Raw genomic sequence first — 20,175 nt, 5'->3', positions numbered from 1 at the left:
GCTTTTTTGGTTTGGCCATCTGGTGATTTCCATGTAATCTTGTGCATGGCTTTGTGAGGAAGCCAAGTATCACTAGTAATCAAATTGTGCCTTTCACTGCAATTTCTTAACCTTAATAGATGTATGTATATTTATGGGATTGATTTTATAAAAAGCAGCCCATATTTGTGGGTGTAATTTTGCTCCCACAATAAATTGCTTCTGCAGTTAATTTTGCTTGCATGCACAGATTGTTCATACCTCTCACCTGATTGTGCCTATAGATCGGTTAGCAAGATGTTTGTGATGGAATTGACACTTGCAAAAATTGTTGAGGGAAAAATTAGATTAGATTCTGTTATTTGAAAGTGGAAAAATAGCAGCTGAAAAACAGAGGCAAAGCTGAGACCATTTTTATAATTAGCTCCCATGAAAGTCTAGGAAAACTATTTTGCTCAGTTCAGAATTCTAAAATGTCACATGGTGTGATATTTTCCCACTCCACTGTTACATAGTTGAAATATTTCAATGTCTTTTTAACTTCATTTAGCACTAATTAATCTATTCCTCAGGACAAACAAACCAGCACAAAAATGACACTATTTGTGACTAGCGGTAGGGAAATCTGGTGACCTATGAACAGTTTGTTTTCTTGAAGATTCTTCAGGGAGTAAAGGGGCAAAAAACACAAGGATGATGTGATGGTAGGGCTCTATTACAGATCACCTAACAAGGGAAAAAGTAAATGAAGCTTCTTTTTCTTCTCAGCTAACAAAATCACCCAAAAGCACAAGACACGGTGGTGATGGAGGACATCAACTATCCATACATCTGTGGGGGGAAAATAACCACAGCAGGGCACAGATTGTCCAACAAGTTCTTGGAATGTATTGGAGACAATTTTGTATTTCAGAAGATGGAGAAAGCTACTGGGGAGGGGCTATTCTAGATTTGATTTTGACAGAGGAAGGCACAGGTTGAGACTCTGAAAGCAGAAGACAGCTTAGTTGAAAGGGATTGTGAAGTGGTAGTGTTCATGATTTCAAAGAATGGTAGGATGAAAAACAGCACAATAAAAATAAAGGATTTCAAGAAAGCAGTCTTTAGCAAATTCAGGAAATTTGTAAGAAAGTTCCAAAGGGAAGCAAGTGTAAGAGGCAAAATCAGTTCAAGATTTGGGTTGTTTTTCCAGAGATTGCTCTTGTGTCCTTAATGCTATCGCACTGCATTGGAAAGATAGAAATGGTAAGGAATCGTCATCTGTGAGCTTTTAGATTTATGGATTTAACTACCCTAAGGGTCCATCTAGACTCCATTCCTCTTTTGAAAGTGGAATGTAAATGAAGGAAATAAAAAATGCAAATGAAGCGCAGATTTACAAATCTCACACTTCATTTGCATAATCATGTCCGATTGCTTTTTTGAAAAAGGATTTTAAAAAAAAAGCAGTCTAGACACGATTCTTTCAGAAAAAAAAACCTTTTTCTAAAGAACGCTTATTCCTGAGAAAATGAGGCTTACAGGGTTCTTTCGAAAAAGGGTTTTTTCTGCTTTTTTTTTCGAAAAACCTTTTATGAAAAAGTGATCAGACACAATTATGCAAATGAAGTGTGAGATCTGTAAATCTGAACTTCATGTGCATTTTCTATTTCCTTCATTTACATTCCTTTTGAAAGAGGAATGTAGTCTAGACACACCCTAATAGACCAGTGAAGCTCATTTCACATGGGGCAGAAGGAATATGAAGTGGAGTAATTAAACAAGATGCATGATCTTTCCCAGACCTGAAGAAAAGCTGTGTGTAAACTTGACCAAACAGAAGTTGGTCAAAATAAAGATACCAACTCTTCTACCTTGTCCCTCTAATAGCCTCAAACCAACATGTAATACCACTATATCAAGCAAGATGCATAAAGCTAATTGAGCAACTTGACCACATTGAGGTATTTCATAGCACTCCTGAAGCAGGGAAGAGTGACCACAACAACCAAAAGCAGTCAGCCACATTCCAAAAAAAGCTGCAAAACTAAATCACTATCCTTCTCTCCTTGTGAGATATAAGATCTCTCTACAGTAACCAAGAGAGAAGTAGGTTTTTTCCAACACTTAACACGACTGGACATCATGGCTGCGTCTACACTGGCATGATTTAGCGCAAATACTTTTAATGGAAAAGTTTTTCCGTTAAAGGATTTGCACAAGAGAGCATCTATACTGGCATGTGCCTTTGCGCAAAAGATTTGCTTTTGCACAAAAACATCCGTGCCAGTGTGGACGCTCTCTTGCACAAGAAAGCTCCGATGGCCATTTTAGCCATCGGGCTTTCTTACGCAAGAAATTAACGTTGCTGTCTACACTGGCCCTCTTGTGCAAGAATACTTGCGCAAGAGGGCTTATCCCTGAGCGGGAGCATCAGAGTATTTGCGTAAGAACCACTGATTGTGTACATTACAAAGTCAGCGTTCTTGCGCAAATACTCGCGGCCAGTGTAGACAGGCGGCAAGATTTTGCGCAAAAGTGGCTGCTTTTGTGCAAAATCTTGCCAATGTAGACACAGCCCATGTGCTCTGGAGTCTATTCTAGGCTCACAGCAGCTTTATGAGGATTATCTGGTGCTTGAAAGGATTTGGGAAATCTTTAAATTAAAGGTGCCATAGAAGATCAGCAAACACCATAGCTTCTAGATGCATGAGTTTATGAGTAATTTTAATGTGCTCAAGCAACTATATTTGGGCTACTTGGGGAGATGCAGCAAAATAATTAAAAAGAAAAGTATAACGGGTCCACCAGCTGGTGAGCACCCCACTGTGGCCAACTGGCGCTGTGCAGGGTCCTTGCCTGGTTGTCCAGTCACCCTCAAAGTCCTGAAACCAGGGCCTGACTAGCCCTGTCCACAGTGCTAGTAAGTCTCTGCTTGTGGCTGGTCTTTGGCCAATGGGTCTGGGCTAAGCTCACACTGGGAGCTAGGCATAGTGCTGATCTCCCAGTCAGGGTATAAACCTGGCTGGGTCAAGCTCCTAAAGGAAACTGCCAAGCCCCAGCCCTGAAGCTTGTTTTATACCTCTCTGCTGGGTCCTGATTGGCTGCCACAGAGACAGCCACTCTATAGCATCTGGAAGACCTCTTCTCCGCTCCTCCTGCTGGGATGGGGTGCAGCAAGGCCGCTAGCCTCCTGTAGGGGGTGCTGGGGCCTACACCAGCCCACCTTAAAAAGATGGAGGGAAAAGTTAACAATGTAAGTACAGTCTCTCTCACAATGATATTATTCATGTGTATTACAGTTGCATTTACGATTCAGGCTTATTTTGGTAGGCACTGTACAACTATAACAAAAATACGGCCCCTGCACCCAACAGATTTTAAAAGTGAAGAGTCAGCTGTTGCAAAAAGGGAAGAGGAAATGTACAAACATTGCAAGGAAAGTAAATTTAATAAATTTTGTTCTCCCACTTCTAGGAATCCTGTTCTCAAGGTCTCTTTATTTAAGCAAATAACCAACTGGCATTGAAGATATACGTATAAATACACATATGGAGTTTATAGCAAATTCCTGCAAAGCACAGTAAGGAAGGAACTCTTTGCAACTCTGGGTACATCTACACAGCAGTGTTATTTCAGAATAACTGATGTTAATCTGAAATAACATAGTTCATGTCTACAAGCCTTCATTTCAAAATAATGTTGAGCTAGAGGACTTCTTACTCTGACTCATGGTAACCTTCACTCTTCCTTCAACTTCCCTTATTCCTAATGAAATGTTCTTCAACTTCCTGCTGTATAGCCAGCACCAAAAGCCAATTTAAGCTATTTCAACTTAAGTTATACAATTGATGTAGCTGAAGTTGTGCATCTTAATTCAGCTTTAGCCCGGTTGTGTAGACGTACCCTCCGAGAAGTGCCACATGACTAGTTCTAAACAATAGATCATGATCTTTGCCTCTCAGACTTTCAGGGAAATCAATAGTTGCTAACAAGACTGCCATGTCTACTTTCAGAGATCAGTTTCTAGATTTGTGAAGTATTACATTTGTTGCCCATAGCTACCACATTATCAACAGCAAAGGTGCAACATAATAAGTCAAGAGCAGGCAAAACATGACCCATAGGCTGCATCCAGCTCGCCACACCACTGGATCCTGCCTGCTGCCACCATCCTGTGGCCCAGTAAGAGCCTCAGGCAGGCTCTCTGCTTTCCATGTCCCCACACATGACTCAAAGGGGCTGACTATGGGGACCATGTGTTCTCTGTGCACGATGAGCCACTGCTCCCAGCACAGTCTTGCAGCTCCTGTTGGCTGGTTTCTGACCAATGGGAGCTGGCTGGACCATGCTTGCAATGCCCGCCTCCCCAGGGGCTCATGACACTCAGAGAACACAAGGCCCCCACAGCCAGCCACTTTGAGGGCATACAGTGGTGTGAAAGGCAGGGAGCCTACATCAAGATGCTGCTGGCCTGGAGCCACACAGGGAAGTGCCTCCTAGCCAGAGCCTGCACTGGTACCTCATTCATTCCTTCCCCTCAGCCTTTGGCTATCCCTCCTGTACCCCTGCCCCAGGTCACAATCCAAACCCCCGCACCCTTACTCCAGGTCACAAATCTCTCCCAGACTTTGCACCGCCTCCTACACCCTCCTCCAGCTCAGAATCTTCTCCTGTACCCATACCTCCTCCCAGACCCCACACCCTCTCCTGCATCCAACCTCCATACCAGACTCTGCACCTCCTCCATTAATATCATGGAAGAGTACAGCCCTTGACCACTTACCAAGTTCTAGGTTTGCCCCCACCCCATCAAAAATTATTGCCCACCCTTGTGTTAAACAAATGCTCTAATTCATACTGAATTTTCCTCTTTCCAGATGCTATATAGAGTAATATTTATTTAAGCATATCTGATTTGTTGTAATTGTAAAATGTTCTCTCCCCTTTAGGTTACTGAATTGTCAAATAAACCCATTCTCTCTATACAAAGAATTAGCATAATTCGTGGAAATTTATGCCATAATATTTTTCATAGTATAATACTTTAGAATTAACATACTATTAAAGACTTGTCAAAAATAGAGTCTGGGATAATAATCATATAGCAAAACTGCATGATTCATTTGCAAACCCAACTTTAGAATAAATAATACAGTAAAACTCCAATAGTCCGGCATCCAATAGTCCAGCACTCCTGATAGTCCGGCATCAAAATGGAAAGAGCCTAGTGAGTGAGCTTCGGCAAAAAATGAGTCACAAGGTAACAGCAGCAGCAGCTGAACTGAGCAAAAAGGGTAAAAAAGGCTTAAAGAAACTAAAACATTACAGTATACTGTATACAGTATGTACAATAAAAAAGGGTTAAGAACACTTTATATACAGTATATAATGTATACAGTATATATATATAATCATCTTATAGTACCTCCTGATAGTCCGGCATATCTGATAACCCGGCACCACCTAGGTCCCATAGGTTCCGGATTATCGGAAGTCTACTGTACTAACGTCTCATTTACCAAGTCACAATTGTAGTCACTCGGGGTATGTCTACACTACTCCGCTAGTTCGAACTAGAGGGGTAATGTAGGCATACCGCACTTGCAAATGAAGCCCGGGATTTGAATTTCCCGGGCTTCATTTGCATAAGCGGGGCGCCGCCATTTTTAAAACCCCGCTCGTTCGAACCCCGTGCAGCGCGGCTACACGGGGCACGAACTAGGTAGTTCGAACTAGGCTTCCTAGTTCGAACTACCATTACTCCTCGTGGAATGAGGAGTAACGGTAGTTCGAACTAGGAAGCCTAGTTTGAACTACCTAGTTCGTGCCCCGTGTAGCCGTGCTGCACGGGGTTCGAACGAGCGGGGTTTTAAAAATGGCGGCGCCCCGCTTATGCAAATGAAGCCCGGGAAATTCAAATCCCGGGCTTCATTTGCAAGTGCGGTATGCCTACATTACCCTCCTAGTTCGAACTAGGAGGGTAGTGTAGACATACCCTCAGTGAAATGGGTAACATGGGATCAATCAAAAATATATTCAGAGATCAGTGCAAATATTAAGTGGCCAGAACAACAAAAAAGACCATTCAACATTTTTGAAAAAAGGATATTCTAAAGCCTTTTAAAGCTATTTGAGTAATATATCATATCTAGAGCTAAGGGAAAGTATGGCTGAGTAGTGCTGTTATACACCCTTCCACTTACTTTCCTTCATGGGAGGATGGAGAAGTAGCCTTTTTAAGACAGATATATTTGCAGTTGGACATTTACTGGAAACATTTTAACGACATAATGAATTTAGTAGAGTGGGGCAATGCACTCTAGCTGCCTAGCAAGATTACTTGCTGTAAGTGCTACGGAGAAATGCTTGACTCCATTTGCCTCTCCAACCATTGCTCCTTTCCCTTCCATCCCTAAGCTCATTGAATACACTGTTTACCATCTCAGGCAGCCCACTCCTACAATTCCATCCTCAAACATCTCGGCTACGTCTACATTGGCATCCCTTTCCGGAAAAGGAATGCTAATGTGACGAGTCGGAATTGCAAATCCGTGGGGGATTTAAATATCCCCCGCGGCATTTGCATTTACATGGCTGCTGCTTTTTTCCAGCTTGGGGATAAACCGGAGAAAAGTGCCAGTCTAGATGCGATTCTCCGGAAAATAAGCCCTTTTCCGGAGGATTTCTTATTCCTACTTGAAAGCAGGATTCTTCCTAAAACAACTTAGCCTAGATTAATATGGGCTATCTGCTGAATGATTGTTGGTAGGCCCAGATTGCACACTTATTTACAGAGCAGGACCAGCAAAAACCCTCAACATTTAAACTAACAACTTACAATTTCAGTAGAGCTTTCAATACACCAAATTACATGTTTAGCTATGTCTAGATCTAGCTTTATATAAATCTCTTTAAGATAAGGCTTTTTCTGTCTATCAACATGGCTAAGACTCTCTGCAGGCTCTCATCATCTTGCATCTCTATTCCTACAACACCCTTGTAGGGTTCCTTGTTCTGGTCTTGACAAATCACCTCATATCCATTCAGAATGTGCTGCAAAGATCCTTCATTAGACTATCGTCTCTTTCTCTTCACATGCCTTCACTGGGTCCCTGCTCTCTGTTGCATTAAACAAAAGCTGCTTGTCTCTTTCACAACCTATCATCTCTCATTCACCATCAAGAGGTATTATCCACCCTTGATGCCATCGTCCACATTTTCAAACATGCACCTTTGTGCTGTCTTGCATGTTGCCCGTCAGGTTGGGAAGGAACTCCCAGTCAATATCCTCAGCACTCTCCCATTGTCTTGCTGGACTTCTAGTCCATGACTTGGGATCCTGGGAATGATAGTAGTAAAGATTAATGTAGGTTTTGTTAAAAATGAAGCAATGTGTGTGCATTCTTTTCTAAATAAACAGATTATGCTAAAAATCTTAACATTGAAATTTGAAGTCCTGTTCTTAACTCGTCATGGTTGTTTCTCCTTATCACTAATTAATTTAGGGTATCTATAAATATGAATGTAAGAAGAAAAATATTCTAGACTCTTCAATAACTGTAATCTCATAAAATTGGTGGCTTCTGCTACCAATTTTTATCTTTCTATATTTACTGCCCGTCTCAGTAAAATGGGCAGTCTGAATATACAGGTAGTTTAGATCCAGTTCCCGCCCCACCCCACTCTCTCCCTCTGCATTTTGAGCAGCGTCTCTGAGAATATGTATTTCTCTGTTTCCTTATTTGCGGGCTGTGGCCATTGGCAATGTGATTATTTTAAGTTGGTGAAGTAAATCCTAGGAGAGAGGCACCAGAAAGTTACAACAGATGTTAAAAACAGTATCAGTATATGTGGCCTTAATTGTTAATGCCCAAATATTTCCGGCAATGGATGAAGGAAGCAGGACATGTAGTTGCATAGCTAGAAATAGCTCAGAAGGCACATCACAGGGTACAGTGCAAATATTTTAGCTGTGTTTTCTGGACATAGCTATAACAAATGAGTCATTTACTGAATTTCTATCTATATTAATTAATCAAAGGTACATAGTAAGGAAGACATTCTAATTCATCACTGTGCAGTGGTCTGAGGACACAGGGCTGGATTCTGAGTTGGTGTAAATCAATGCATCTTCACTGACGTCAGAGAAGCTGTGCCGATATATGCCAAATGGGGTTCTGGCTCCGCAGGATGTAGCTTAACAGACTGTTAAATGTGTCTGAGTGTACACAAGTCCCAAGGACATAGGGCCTATTTTAGAGGTTTATGGGCCAGGAAAGTGCAAATGCGAAGCAAGACAGACAAGCGGATTTTTATTCTCGTTTTCCACATTATTATGAGTGGTGCATAGGATGTAAGGTGATTATATGAACAATACTCTCAGGTTTATGATAAATTCTCTGTCTATCATAGGTGTCAAGTCATGCTCTTGTTTTTTCCACAGATTAAAATGTTGCCTCCTGATCAGTGTGATTATCATTCAGCTGTGCCTGGGGGTTTTCATGCCTGGGATGGATCTCTCAGTTGTCACCAGAAGATTGTGGTTGCTTATATACAGCCGCAGGGAAAACTATGAAATAGAATTGACTGCAAAATGAGGTTCCCATTATGATATGCATACAGCACTCCAGAACTCTTTCCTGCTTCTGCCAGCAAGACTGTAACTGTGGGGAGCACTGAATGCCACGCCACTGGCTCTTTAAGAGCTAACGTACATGCAAACATATACCTGTCTGGTCTCTATGGGTATATCTACACTACCCTCCTAGTTCGAACTAGGAGGGTAATGTAGGCATACCGCACTTGCAAATGAAGCCCGGGATTTGAATTTCCCGGGCTTCATTTGCATAAGCGGGGAGCCGCCATTTTTAAATCCCCGCTGCTTCGAACCCCGTGCAGCGCGGCTACACGGGGCTCGAACTAGGTAGTTCGGACTAGGTTCCTATTCCGAACTACCGTTACTCCTCGTGAAATGAGGTGTACCGGTAGTTCGGAATAGGCACCCTAGTCCGAACTACCTAGTTCGAGCCCCGTGTAGCCGCGCTGCACGGGGTTCGAAGCAGCGGGGATTTAAAAATGGCGGCTCCCCGCTTATGCAAATGAAGCCCGGGAAATTCAAATCCCGGGCTTCATTTGCAAGTGCGGTATGCCTACATTACCCCGCTAGTTCGAACTAGCGGGGTAGTGTAGACATACCCTATGAGAGGAAAGTCAGAGATAAAAAGCAATAAGCCAGATGGGAGGAGAAGCAGCTCCATGGACTCCCTACTTTCCAGCCACAACCTATCAATGGAAAGAGCAACCTTTATTTAGAGGGTAATCTGAGGGGACCAGAATCTTAACTGTGCCATGGCCCACTAGACATAGTTGGGGCTTGGGCACACAGAAGCCATTTGTGGTTCAATTGAGAGAGTCTGGTTTTATGCTAGCCCCGTCCAGAGCAGAGACTAGAGCAACTTCAGGGCTGCTTTCACCACTAGCTGCCAAACAGCCTCCAAAAAGGACAGTACCAGCGTCCAGGTTTGCTTTGCACAAGGATCACACACATCCATTACCCCATGCTGTCGGGGAGGTCCTCTATTAGCATACCACATCCATATAAGTGGGTGAAATTCTAGCCCTGCTGAAGTCCAGGGGAGTTTTGCTTTATATTTCAATGGAGTCAGGATTTTAAAATGATAGGCTCAAGCAGCTTTTCATAAGGGAAATGGCACAAAAGAGGACTTACCGGCCATGAATCGAACGTATAATACTAACTGATATATTGTTATTTTAAAAGGCACTAGAAGGGTGTCTTTAGCCAGGATACTAAAAAGTACCTGAAATTACTGACACTTTCTTAAGTGAAGGTATACTTTTCTCCTGCTCTTCCCTCTCCTCTCCAGTGAGAGTTTCAGCAAGCTGTTGCAAGCTGGAACACAAGCAAACTAAGTGTTATGCTGTGGAGAACTGTGTTAAATTGTCCTGCTTTGACTTCTGGAGATTTCAAATTCCCATGGGGCTGCCATGCCAGCTGGGGTTTTGCAGGGCACATTGGCACTCTTGCCATCTTCCCCAAGCATGCGTCCTCCACCCAAGTCCTACGCCTGATTAGGGAGAGAAATGGGTGGAACACATGGCTGGCTCTCCCCAGCCAGTTTCCTCCATAGAGGATGAATCTTCAGTTGCTCAACTAAGACAGCTTAATAGCCCCTTTGTCTTTAGAGTAATGCCAGAGATGGTCCCCTGCCACAAAACCTTCAGTTAATAGTTGTTTGTTAAAAATCTAGGGAGATTAAGCTGCTCCCATCCTGGCATTGCTAAGAGCAAATATATGCTCTAAGAGGAAAATTCCAGACTGATATTCTGGATCGCCCTGAAAAGACACTACCACATATTGTTCAAGAGTCCATAAATAAAGTAAAAAGGATGAACCATCATCAAACGTAAAGAAGCCTTGTTTATTCTTGGCATACATACAAAACCATGTTTTGAATCATCAGAGAAGATAGTAGGGCAGGATGGTGATATAAGATTTAGAATGGCAGCAATATAAACCCCCTAGAATTATACAGTAGGATGCTTCCAAGAGGGGAGCCATGTGATCAATAAAATTCCATACAGTTTAGAGTGCAGAGGGTCCTTCAGGTATAGCCTCAGCTTTGTGTGTGGATGCTAAAGACCCTGCGGCACTTTTTGTAAGGAAAACTTTCCCCTATTCCCACTCTGTTGCTACGTTTCAGAAGAGAAGCAATTACTGTAAGAAAACGTATAAAGCATATGATATTAAATAAATGACATCTACATTGCTATTAATATAGCAAAAACATTTTCTTTAGACATTACAAGCCCTCAAGTTTCACCTACTGTTTCTAAATCGACAGTTCCTATTGAATCTAATATTATCTAAATCTACTCTCCTATTTTATCTAATCTAGCCTGTCCAATTTATCCTATCATACCTGGTCCTGCCATGAGGGCAGGGGACTAGACTCGATGACCTCTCGAGGTCCCTTCCAGTCCTAGTATTCTATGATTCTATTATTTAATTTAAGACTCCATCCTGTGTAATTCATGATATTTATATGACACCTCTCATGCTGGTATCTAAGCAGCATGTGTCTGTTGATATTAATTTACAAACCCTGTCTTTCATTCTTAAAGTGAGATAGCAACTGAAATGTATAAATTTGTGTTCTCACTTCCTCTCTTTGGAGTCTGCTGGTAATAGCAACTATCCAGCTTGCTGAAATTGGATCAGAGGGGGAAAAATTAAAGTCTGGGTATGTCTACACTACAACGTTAATTCGAACTAACTTAGTTCGAATTAGTTAATTCGAACTAAGCTAATTCGAACTAACGCGTCTAGAACTAAAAACTAGTTCGAATTAGCGTTTTGCTAATTCAAACTAGCAAGTCCACATTGAGTGGACCCTGAACAGGGCTTAAGGATGGCCGGAAGCAGTGCCGGCAGGGCATCAGAGGAGGACTTAAAGCGTGGAGATGCTGTCTCAGGCTAGCCGAGGGCTGAGCTTAAAGGGCCCCGACCCCCACCCCGGACAGACAGTTCTAAGGGGTGCCCCGCTTGCAAAGCAGTCCTGGCTTGGATTGCCCGGAGTACCCACACTGGGCACATCACAGCACTCAGCCATCAGCCCGGCTGCACTTGCCGCAGGCTGCCATCTGGGGAGAGGGGGCAATCGGGGGGCTGCAGGAGAGCTTCCACCCCCAGAAGCCCGCAGAGCCAGCCCAGTCCTCCCCATCGGGGGCTCGTACCCCATTCCTCCCTCACCTCCTTCCATTTACCCTTCCCTAGCCCCCCTTCTTATTGATGTACAAAATAAAGATAACGTTTCTTCCAACATTGACTCTGTCTTTATTGAACAAAACTGGGGGAGACTGGTAAAAGGAGGTGGGAGAGGGGAAGAGAAAGGCTGGGAGAGGGGAGGGCAACTAACATGATCAGGGGCTGGGAACAGGTCCCAGATGAAGAGAGGCTACAGAGACTGGGACTGTTCAGCTTAGAAAAGAGGAGATGGAGCGGGGACAGGATAGAGGTCTCTAAAAGCAGGGGTTGGGTGGAGAGGGTGCATACAGAAAAGTTCTTCATGAGTTCCCATAAAGAAGGACTAGAGGACACCAAAGGAAAGGAATGGGTAGCAGGCTTCAAACTAGTAAGAGAAAGTTGTTCTTGACAAAGCAAATAGTTAACCTGTGGAACTCCTTGCTGCAGGAGGCTGTGAAGGCTACAACTAGAACAGAGTTTAAAGGGAAGTGAGATCAAGTCATGGAGGTTGGGTCCATGGAGTAGTCTTAGCCAGGGGGTAGGAGTGGTGTCCCTACCCAAAGTTTGTGGAAGGCTGGAGAGGGATGGCACGAGACAAATGGCTTGGTCACTGTCTTCGGTCCATCCCCTCCAGGGTCCCTAGGGTTGGCCGCTGTCAGCAGACAGGCTACTGGGCTAGATGGACCTTTGGTCTGACCCAGGATGGCCATTGTAAGCTCAGGGCTGAGGGTCGGGGGTCTCAGTGGACCCCCTTGATTTTCATGCACACCTGCTCCTGGGTGGCCAGGCTGGCAGCTCTCCTGCCCTAGCCGGCCACTTTCCTGTGCCTAGTGCGGAGATCGTGGACGAGGTCCACGATGTCCGCACTAGCACAGGAAGGTGCCCGCCTCTTGCGGTCCCGGGCAAGCTCCTGGGAGCCGCCAGCCTGGTCCCGGGAAGAGGGGGTGGGCTGGGGGACATCGGGTGGGTGGCTCTGTGCCGTGCCAGGTGCAGGGTCTGCTGGCTGGGTGCTGGCAGGCTTGCACCTGGCACGGGCACCGTAGCCAGCCCGTGCCCCTTTAAGGGGGCCGGGGCCGGGAGGGGGGCATAGAGTTTCCCTGGTGTTGGCCAGAGTGGCCACCAGGGAAACCTGGGGAGGGCTAGCCTCCCACTAGTTTGAATTAAGGGGCTACACACCCCTTAATTCGAACTAGTAAGTTCGAACTAGGCTTAATCCTCGTAAAATGAGGTTTTCCTAGTTCGAACTAAGCGCTCCGCTAGTTCGATTCAAATTTGAACTAGCGGAGCGCTAGTGTAGCGGCTATGAATGTTAGTTCGAACTAACGTCTGTTAGTTCGAACTAACGTCCGTTAGTTCGAACTAACATTGTAGTGTAGACATATCCTCTGGTATTAAAAAAGAAGAGTTTAATGTATCTACTACAGGTTGAAACTCTAAAATCTGGTGCTCTCTGGTCTGGCAGGACTACAGGTATTGCTAGAACAGAGAGCCCAGCTGGGAGTAAGAAACAACCAGGGTCAGAAGCACAGCGTTGGCTGGCAGCAGCAGGGCCAGAGGCCAGGAGCGCAGCTCCAGCCAGGGCCTGGAGTGGAGCCCTATGGCTGGGTGCCTGAGAGCAGGGCTGAGGGCTGGGAGGGTAGCCTTGACTTCCCCTGGTCTGGAAAATTCCCTAGTTCAGAACTACTCAGGTTCTGAGGGTTCCAGACCAAGGAGGTCCAACCTGTTTAACTATTCCCACAGAAACAGAATTGGCCACACAGAAAAGTCAATTTCCAAAAAAAAGTTTCCAGTTATATTTTTCTTCCATCTCTGTGAAACAATGGGATCAATGAAATTAAAGTGGTTGACTTTTATAAATATTTCCCCATCTTGTTTTCACTCCTACGAAGAGACTCAGAATTGGAAAGCTGCCAGAAGCAGGAGATGGCAATCGCCAGGAGTGAGCGCCAAGTTTCACCCAGTAGATCTCAGCTATTAGCTGCCTGCTGCAATTTTTTAATGTGCAGCTTCTGAAGTCTACGGTATTTCAAACTAGGAAGGAGAGCTGGAAGAAGGGGGATGTTTAAGGAGACAAAACTGGCTCCACAGTGGCTAGTACTAACAGTATAACCAGAGTATTCTAGGTGTCCTGCTTATTGTAAGCATTACCAATCAATCTTATACATAATATCTAAAATAAACATTCTTTTACTGCATTTATTAAAAGAGGCAGCTATTTTGTATAGGATGGAAGATATTTAGTGGAAAGACAAATTCTGAAAGGTAAACACAGTTGGAACTTACCTGAGTAAGGACTGAGAATTTGAGCCAATGTGAGTTGAAGATGCTCAGCACCTCTCAGGATTGGAGAAAATATTATTATTCACAGTTATAGTACTTGACATGGATAGTGCTTGTTCTTTATAATGTAAAAGATGTCAGATATTAATAAGGTTTGTAATGTGCATGTTCCGAGTAGTAGCACTCTAACAGGAAGAATATGCTTTTCATTAATCTACTCTATTGAAAACTTCTTGTCCTAGAGCTAACTTCCCTGACTCAGAAATGTTAATGAATTTTCTGTTAAAGAAAATTAAAGAGAACTGGCTGAATAAATCCAATAAATAAATTTTATTAGTTGCCAGGAGTGCATGTTCCTTTTATACCAACTTCATTATGAGTAAGGTGTAATATAATATACTAATACAGAATCCATCTGCTAAAGTTTAAATGAATCCTTAGATGCTGACAGATCCAGGGCTGGTGCTGTTGGCAGATACATATTCTGTATTAGCTTTTCACAGCTGGGAATCTCAACTCAGATGTGCAATGAATCATAATTACTTCTATTTTCCCCACTGGCGGTCTCTTTAGAATCAGGGGGAAGAAAACCTGCTCTAGTGTCATAGTGCAGCAAAGGAATGTGATTGGTCCAAGGACACACATCTTTGCATAAGAAAATATCTAAGGCTGTGTCTAGACTACATGCCTCTGTCGTCAGAGGCATGTAGATTAGACACATAGGGAAAGTCAAATGAAGCCGTGATTTAAATGATCGCGGCTTCATTTAAATTTACATGGCTGCCACGCTGAGCCGACAAACAGCTGATCAGCTGTTTGTCCGCTCAGCACGCTAGTTTGGACGCTCCCCTGTCGACATCAAAGCCCTTTGTCGGCAGCCCCATTATTCCTCGTGGGATGAGGTTTACCGGGGCTGCCGACAAAGGGCTTTGATGTCGACAGGGGAGCGTCCAGACTAGTGCGCTGAGCGGACAAACAGCTGATCAGCTGTTTGTAGGCTCAGCGCGGCAGCCATGTAAATTTAAATGAAGCCGTGATCATTTAAATCGCGGCTTCATTTGACTTTGCCAAAACAACAAATCTACATGGCTCCGTCGATGGAGCCATGTAGTTTAGACGTACCCTAAATGTTAGCATTACTATTTAGGACCAGATTAGGATTCCTTCCAGGCAGCACAGGGATGCAAGAGGATGTTAGACTCATAGCCAATAAATATTCATGGAGCTCTAAACCTGATCTTGAGTCTGCTATTTCGAAATAGTTTTTGTGTATAAATGCATTATTTTGAATTAGCTTAATTCGAATTAACTATTTCGAATTAAGTTAATTCGAAATAGCACTGTAGTGTAGACAGACCCTTATTCTCATTAAAACACAGAGGCTGTGTCTACATTGGCATCCCTTTCCGGAAAAGGGATGCTAATGAGACACATCGCAATTGCAAATCCGCGGGGGATTTAAATATCCCCTGCGGCATTTGCATTTACATGGCTGCCGCTTTTTTCCGGCTTGGGGATAAGCCGGAGAAAAGCGCCAGTCTAGACGTGATTCTCCGGAAAATAAGCCCTTTCAAGTAGGAATAAGAAATCCTCCAGAAAAGGGCTTATTTTCTGGAGAAGCACGTCTAGACTGGCGCTTTTCTCCGGCTTATCCCCAAGCCGGAAAAAAGCGGCAGCCATGTAAATGCAAATGCCGCGGGGGATATTTAAATCCCCCGCGGATTTGCAATTCCAACTGGTCTAATCTGCATCCCTTTTCCAGAAAAGGGGTGCAGTGTAGACACAGCCAGAGGATAGAACTGGGAAGGGGACAAGCGAAGAGGATTAAATGGGGATGGGAGGAAGAAAATGAAACATAGGATGTAGGATAAATTAAGGAAATATATATATGTTGCAAAAAAAGTCCCTAACAAGTAGAAAGAAGGCTTTGAAAATAATAAGTGATAAGGCCAGAATAAATAAATAAATAGGCATGATATCTGACAAAGAATAACTAAAGACATAAGGCATGCATCTGACAAAGTGGGTCTTTGCCCACAAAAGCTTATGCTCCTATATATCTGTTAGCCTATAAGGTGCCACAGGACTTATCGTTGTTCTTAAAGACATAAGGGGAATTTTGGAAAAGGAGGCCTGTGACCAGTAGTAGTGACAGTGTTATTTAAAACCATCTGCAAAGAGAATCTGTCTTAAAAATGAGCCAATACGACCCTTCCCCATGCCAATGATAAATCCTACATGAACACAGGTGCAGTGGAGATAGAGTTGGAAATAAAGAAGGAAGAGAGAAAAGGCCTTGGGAAGAAAAACAGTTATAAATCTTTGTCTGGATTAAGACTGGAAATGAGGGGGTAATGTCTCAAATTGGTTCTTAGATGAAGTCAGTACCTGGCAATGACATCACCTGTTTGTTACAGGGTATAAAAGTAAAGCTCTAAAGAGCTAATTGCCACCATGTGCTTGACCATGCTGGAGCTGACCTGTATGGGTCAAAACACCCGTGTTTAGCCCATTTGCAAATATCCTGATCAAATGCTTGTTAGCATTGGAATGTAGTACATGTCTTAACAGTTAGACTTTTTAAGGTATGTTTAAAGCAACTGTATACATACCATTTGGTCTTTGGATTTAATACAGGAGTTTATGGTTAAATTATTGTTTAGTGGTTTCCTATATTCAGTAGTAATCCCAACAGCAAGTTGGCATGTTTCTGGGATTAGTTATGCATGGATAAATGTTTTCAAATAAGTTTAGCCACAAAATTAGCCCTTTAGCTTAAGCCCCATGACCCTAAGGAGCTAAGTGTGTTGTAGATGATTGGAATCCAGCTGGAAACCACGCACATTTATTTACCTTCCAGGATCCTACAGTCTGGGCTCCAGCTCCAGACCAAGCCTAAGCCAGCTGGCACAGGCCAGCTGTGGGTGTCTAACCGCAGTGTAGACATACCCTGATGTTTTACAACTGACTGGTTTGGACCACCTCCTAAGAAAGTGCTAGGCACTTAGAATGTCTGCTGTCATCACTAGAGGTTACAGGCAGGGCCGGATTAAGGCATGGGCTAGCCAGGCAGCTGCCCAGGGCGCCAACCTATGTGGGGCGCCCGGCTCCCGGATCGCGGGCTGCAGCAGGTCCCAGCGGCCACCATGCAGCGGCCACCCGGGGTGAGGGCCACGTTAACCCCACAGCCACGGGGCCCTGCACAGCCAGGCTCGGCCCGCCCCGGGCTGCACACCAGCAGCGGTATCCGGGCTGGGCCGGGCCAGGCACGTGCGTCCTGCTGCCACCAGCTCCGTGCACCCTCCCCCACATGCCGGGTGGGGGCGGGGCCACGCATGCGCCCTCTCCCAACCCGGGGCACAATTAAACTGTCTGCCCGGGGTGCCGGAATAGCTCGGTCCGGCCCTGGTGACAGGTGGTCAATATATCCCAGAATGCACATAGGACTTTGCAGGATCAGACTCCTAAGTCATAGCTTTAGCATACAGAACTGACACTGTGGTAATTATAACCTATATTAACATCAATATGGTGTTGAGTGGTCATGTGGCTAATTAGTGTGTGTGGGTTCTGACTAATTTGATTTGAGATTTACTACAGGAACAAAACAAGCGGTGCCTTTTTGTTCAGATAAGTCTATTACAATGAAACATCCGAATAGCAATACAGTCCCTCAAGTTTATGTTACCACCGCATATCACAGGAGATTTGAAATTGGGTATTCAAGTGCCCCCCAGGCACTTAAGCCTGCTTAATATCAATAACAATAATAGTGTTTCTGTAGCAAAATGCCTTCTCCTGTGAGATGCTGCAGAGGTCTGCTGTCACTGAGCTGTAAGAGAGTCTAGTGTTGCTGCTGCAAACACTGAGTGGGAAAAATTGCATTTATATAATTTTACTGTTCTAGAAAGTGTGACAGGAAAGAGAAATAATTCCAATGCAAGTCATTTGGTAGAAAAATAGACAAATATAATCAAAATTATACTAAAGACTGAACAAAATTACACTGATTTCAAACCTTTATCTTACTGCTAAGAAAAGAAACATTTCACTGATATATGCTTGTTCCCAGAAATTTGAGAGACACCATTTTATGGACAAGTTGTAGCAATAGAAATGTGTATACATAATACTTGGTTCATTGCACACACAAGTCATACAGCATCAATAAAATATGCGTAGGTAAAATAGATATAGTGCATGCGGGCACCAATTCAAGAAAAGATTTTTATTCACTAAGGCTATGCTTACACTGCAGCACAGTGGTATCCCAAAATAGCTATTCCACATCTTTTGAGCACACCCGTTATTTTGAAATATAAGGAGCTTGCTAGTCTGACATCCCTGTAAACCTCATTCCACGAGGAGTAAGAGATGTTTCAGAATAGCAATTTATTTCTACATTAGTGCTGTGTAGACAATGCCAAATTTCGAAATAAGCTATTTTGAAATAACTTTGAAATAAGATAATCTATTTTGAAATAACATCATAGTTTATTTTGACCTATGGTGCAGTGTAGATGCACCCTAAAGCACTTAAACATGTGTAATGGTGTTCTAACCCTTTAAGAGTAAATGGGACAAGTAAGAGTCTGATTCTGTCACCCTTATCCCTGTTGTAAGGTAATAGACTTAGTAAAGGACTACTCAAAGTATGTGTGATAAAGTCTGGCTTGAAATTTTTGCCACTTAAACTAGCTAGAAGTAAGATTTCATAGCTTTTAAAATGTAATTCCAGCTTGCAGAAGCACTGCACCAAGCAATTTATTCTGCAAATATTTAACCTACTGCGTTTGAATGTTTATAAGGAAGGCAGAATACCAGCCAGACATACCAGGTTCTGAAATGGAATTTGTGGCTCTTTGCTGAGCTGTGAAATCTATACCTTCATGTTCTACCCTGTGCTCAGAACTTTCTCATCTGCTAAAGAGATTCAGTGAAAAGGCTCACCAACGTACAAAGTGATACTTATTCACATCAGGTAGCTTCCTCTCAATTTTTCATCTCAGCCTGGATTCTAAAAGGAAACCAAATTAAGCAGGTATGTAATCATTAAAAATTGCAAGTCCAGCTGGATACCACCTAAAAAGCGGGAAAAAGCTACAAATATCAGTGCTATAGGCAAGGGGTGTCAACAGGATTGCTGGGCCCCAGGGCAGTATGGGAGGGGGGCAGGTCTGGGGCAGCCAGACCCCAGCACTGCCCAGACCGTAGCATGCCAACCCTCCTCCCACTGGCACTCTGAGCTGCTCAGAGTACATGGTTCTGGAGCACACGGTGCGGCTCTCCTGCAACAAATTAAAGGGCCCCGATGTCCAGGCGCCGCTGCTCTTGCAATAGTGGTGGTGGCAGCTGGGAGCTCTGGGCTCTTTAGAATTGTCAGGCCCCAGGGAATTGCTCCCTTTGCTTCTCCCCACCCCCGTCAGCACACCTGGCTATAGGCTCCTATGAATTCCAATCAGTAGAAGGTGCTTAGTAGCTATGAAAGTCAGCCATGATTTCCAAAGTGCCTGGCTACGTCTAGACTGGCATGATTTTCCGCAAATGCTTTTCCATTAAAAGCATTTGCGGAAAAGAGCGTCTAGATTGGCACGGACGCTTTTGCGCAAAAGCACTTTTTGCGGATAAGCGTCCGTACCAATCTAGACGCGGTTTTGCGCAAGAAAGCCCCGATCGCCATTTTCGTCATCGGGGCTTTTTTTGCTCAAAACAGTCCTGAGCTGTCTACACTGGCCCTCTTGTGCAAATACATTTGCACAAGAGGGCTTTTTCCTGAACAGGAGCATCATAGTATTTGCGGAAGAACACTGACAATCTTACATGAGATCGTCAGTGTTCTTGCACAAATTCAAGTGGCCAGTGGACAGCTGGCAAGTTTTTCCGCAAAAGCGGCCGCTTCTGCGGAAAAACTTGCCAGTCTAGACGCAGCCCCTTTGTTTAGTTCATACATCCCAGTTTGCACTTCCTTCAATAAACAGTCTGTAGTTTCCCATAACAGTGGTCTGCACATAGAAGCCATTTTAGTGTGTATAGTAGAACCTCAGAATTAGGAGCACCTTAGGAATGGAGGTTGTTCATCACAAAAACGTTCATAACTCTAAACAAAATGTAAACTTTAAGAGACTATCCATAACAAATGAATATTGACTTAACACAGCTTTGAAAGTTTA

The 20,175-nt window shown here is 43.8% G+C and overlaps 1 long non-coding RNA gene across 2 annotated transcripts in view; it reads right to left on the bottom strand.

Annotated features, from left to right (window-relative positions):
- LOC112545227 (uncharacterized) overlaps positions 1-20,175 on the bottom strand; it is a 115,473-nt gene that overhangs the window by 56,166 nt on the left and 39,132 nt on the right. For both annotated transcript variants that reach the window (XR_012904177.1, XR_012904176.1), the window contains exon 3: positions 3,041-3,184. This is a non-coding gene — a long non-coding RNA (uncharacterized LOC112545227). The remainder of the gene's footprint in view (positions 1-3,040; positions 3,185-20,175) is intronic.

The sequence above is a fragment of the Pelodiscus sinensis genome, chromosome 5, assembly GCF_049634645.1.
Source record: "Pelodiscus sinensis isolate JC-2024 chromosome 5, ASM4963464v1, whole genome shotgun sequence".
Taxonomy (NCBI): Eukaryota; Metazoa; Chordata; order Testudines; family Trionychidae; genus Pelodiscus; species Pelodiscus sinensis.
Note: the sequence above shows the minus strand (reverse complement) of the source record. Positions and strands in the feature narration are given on the sequence as shown.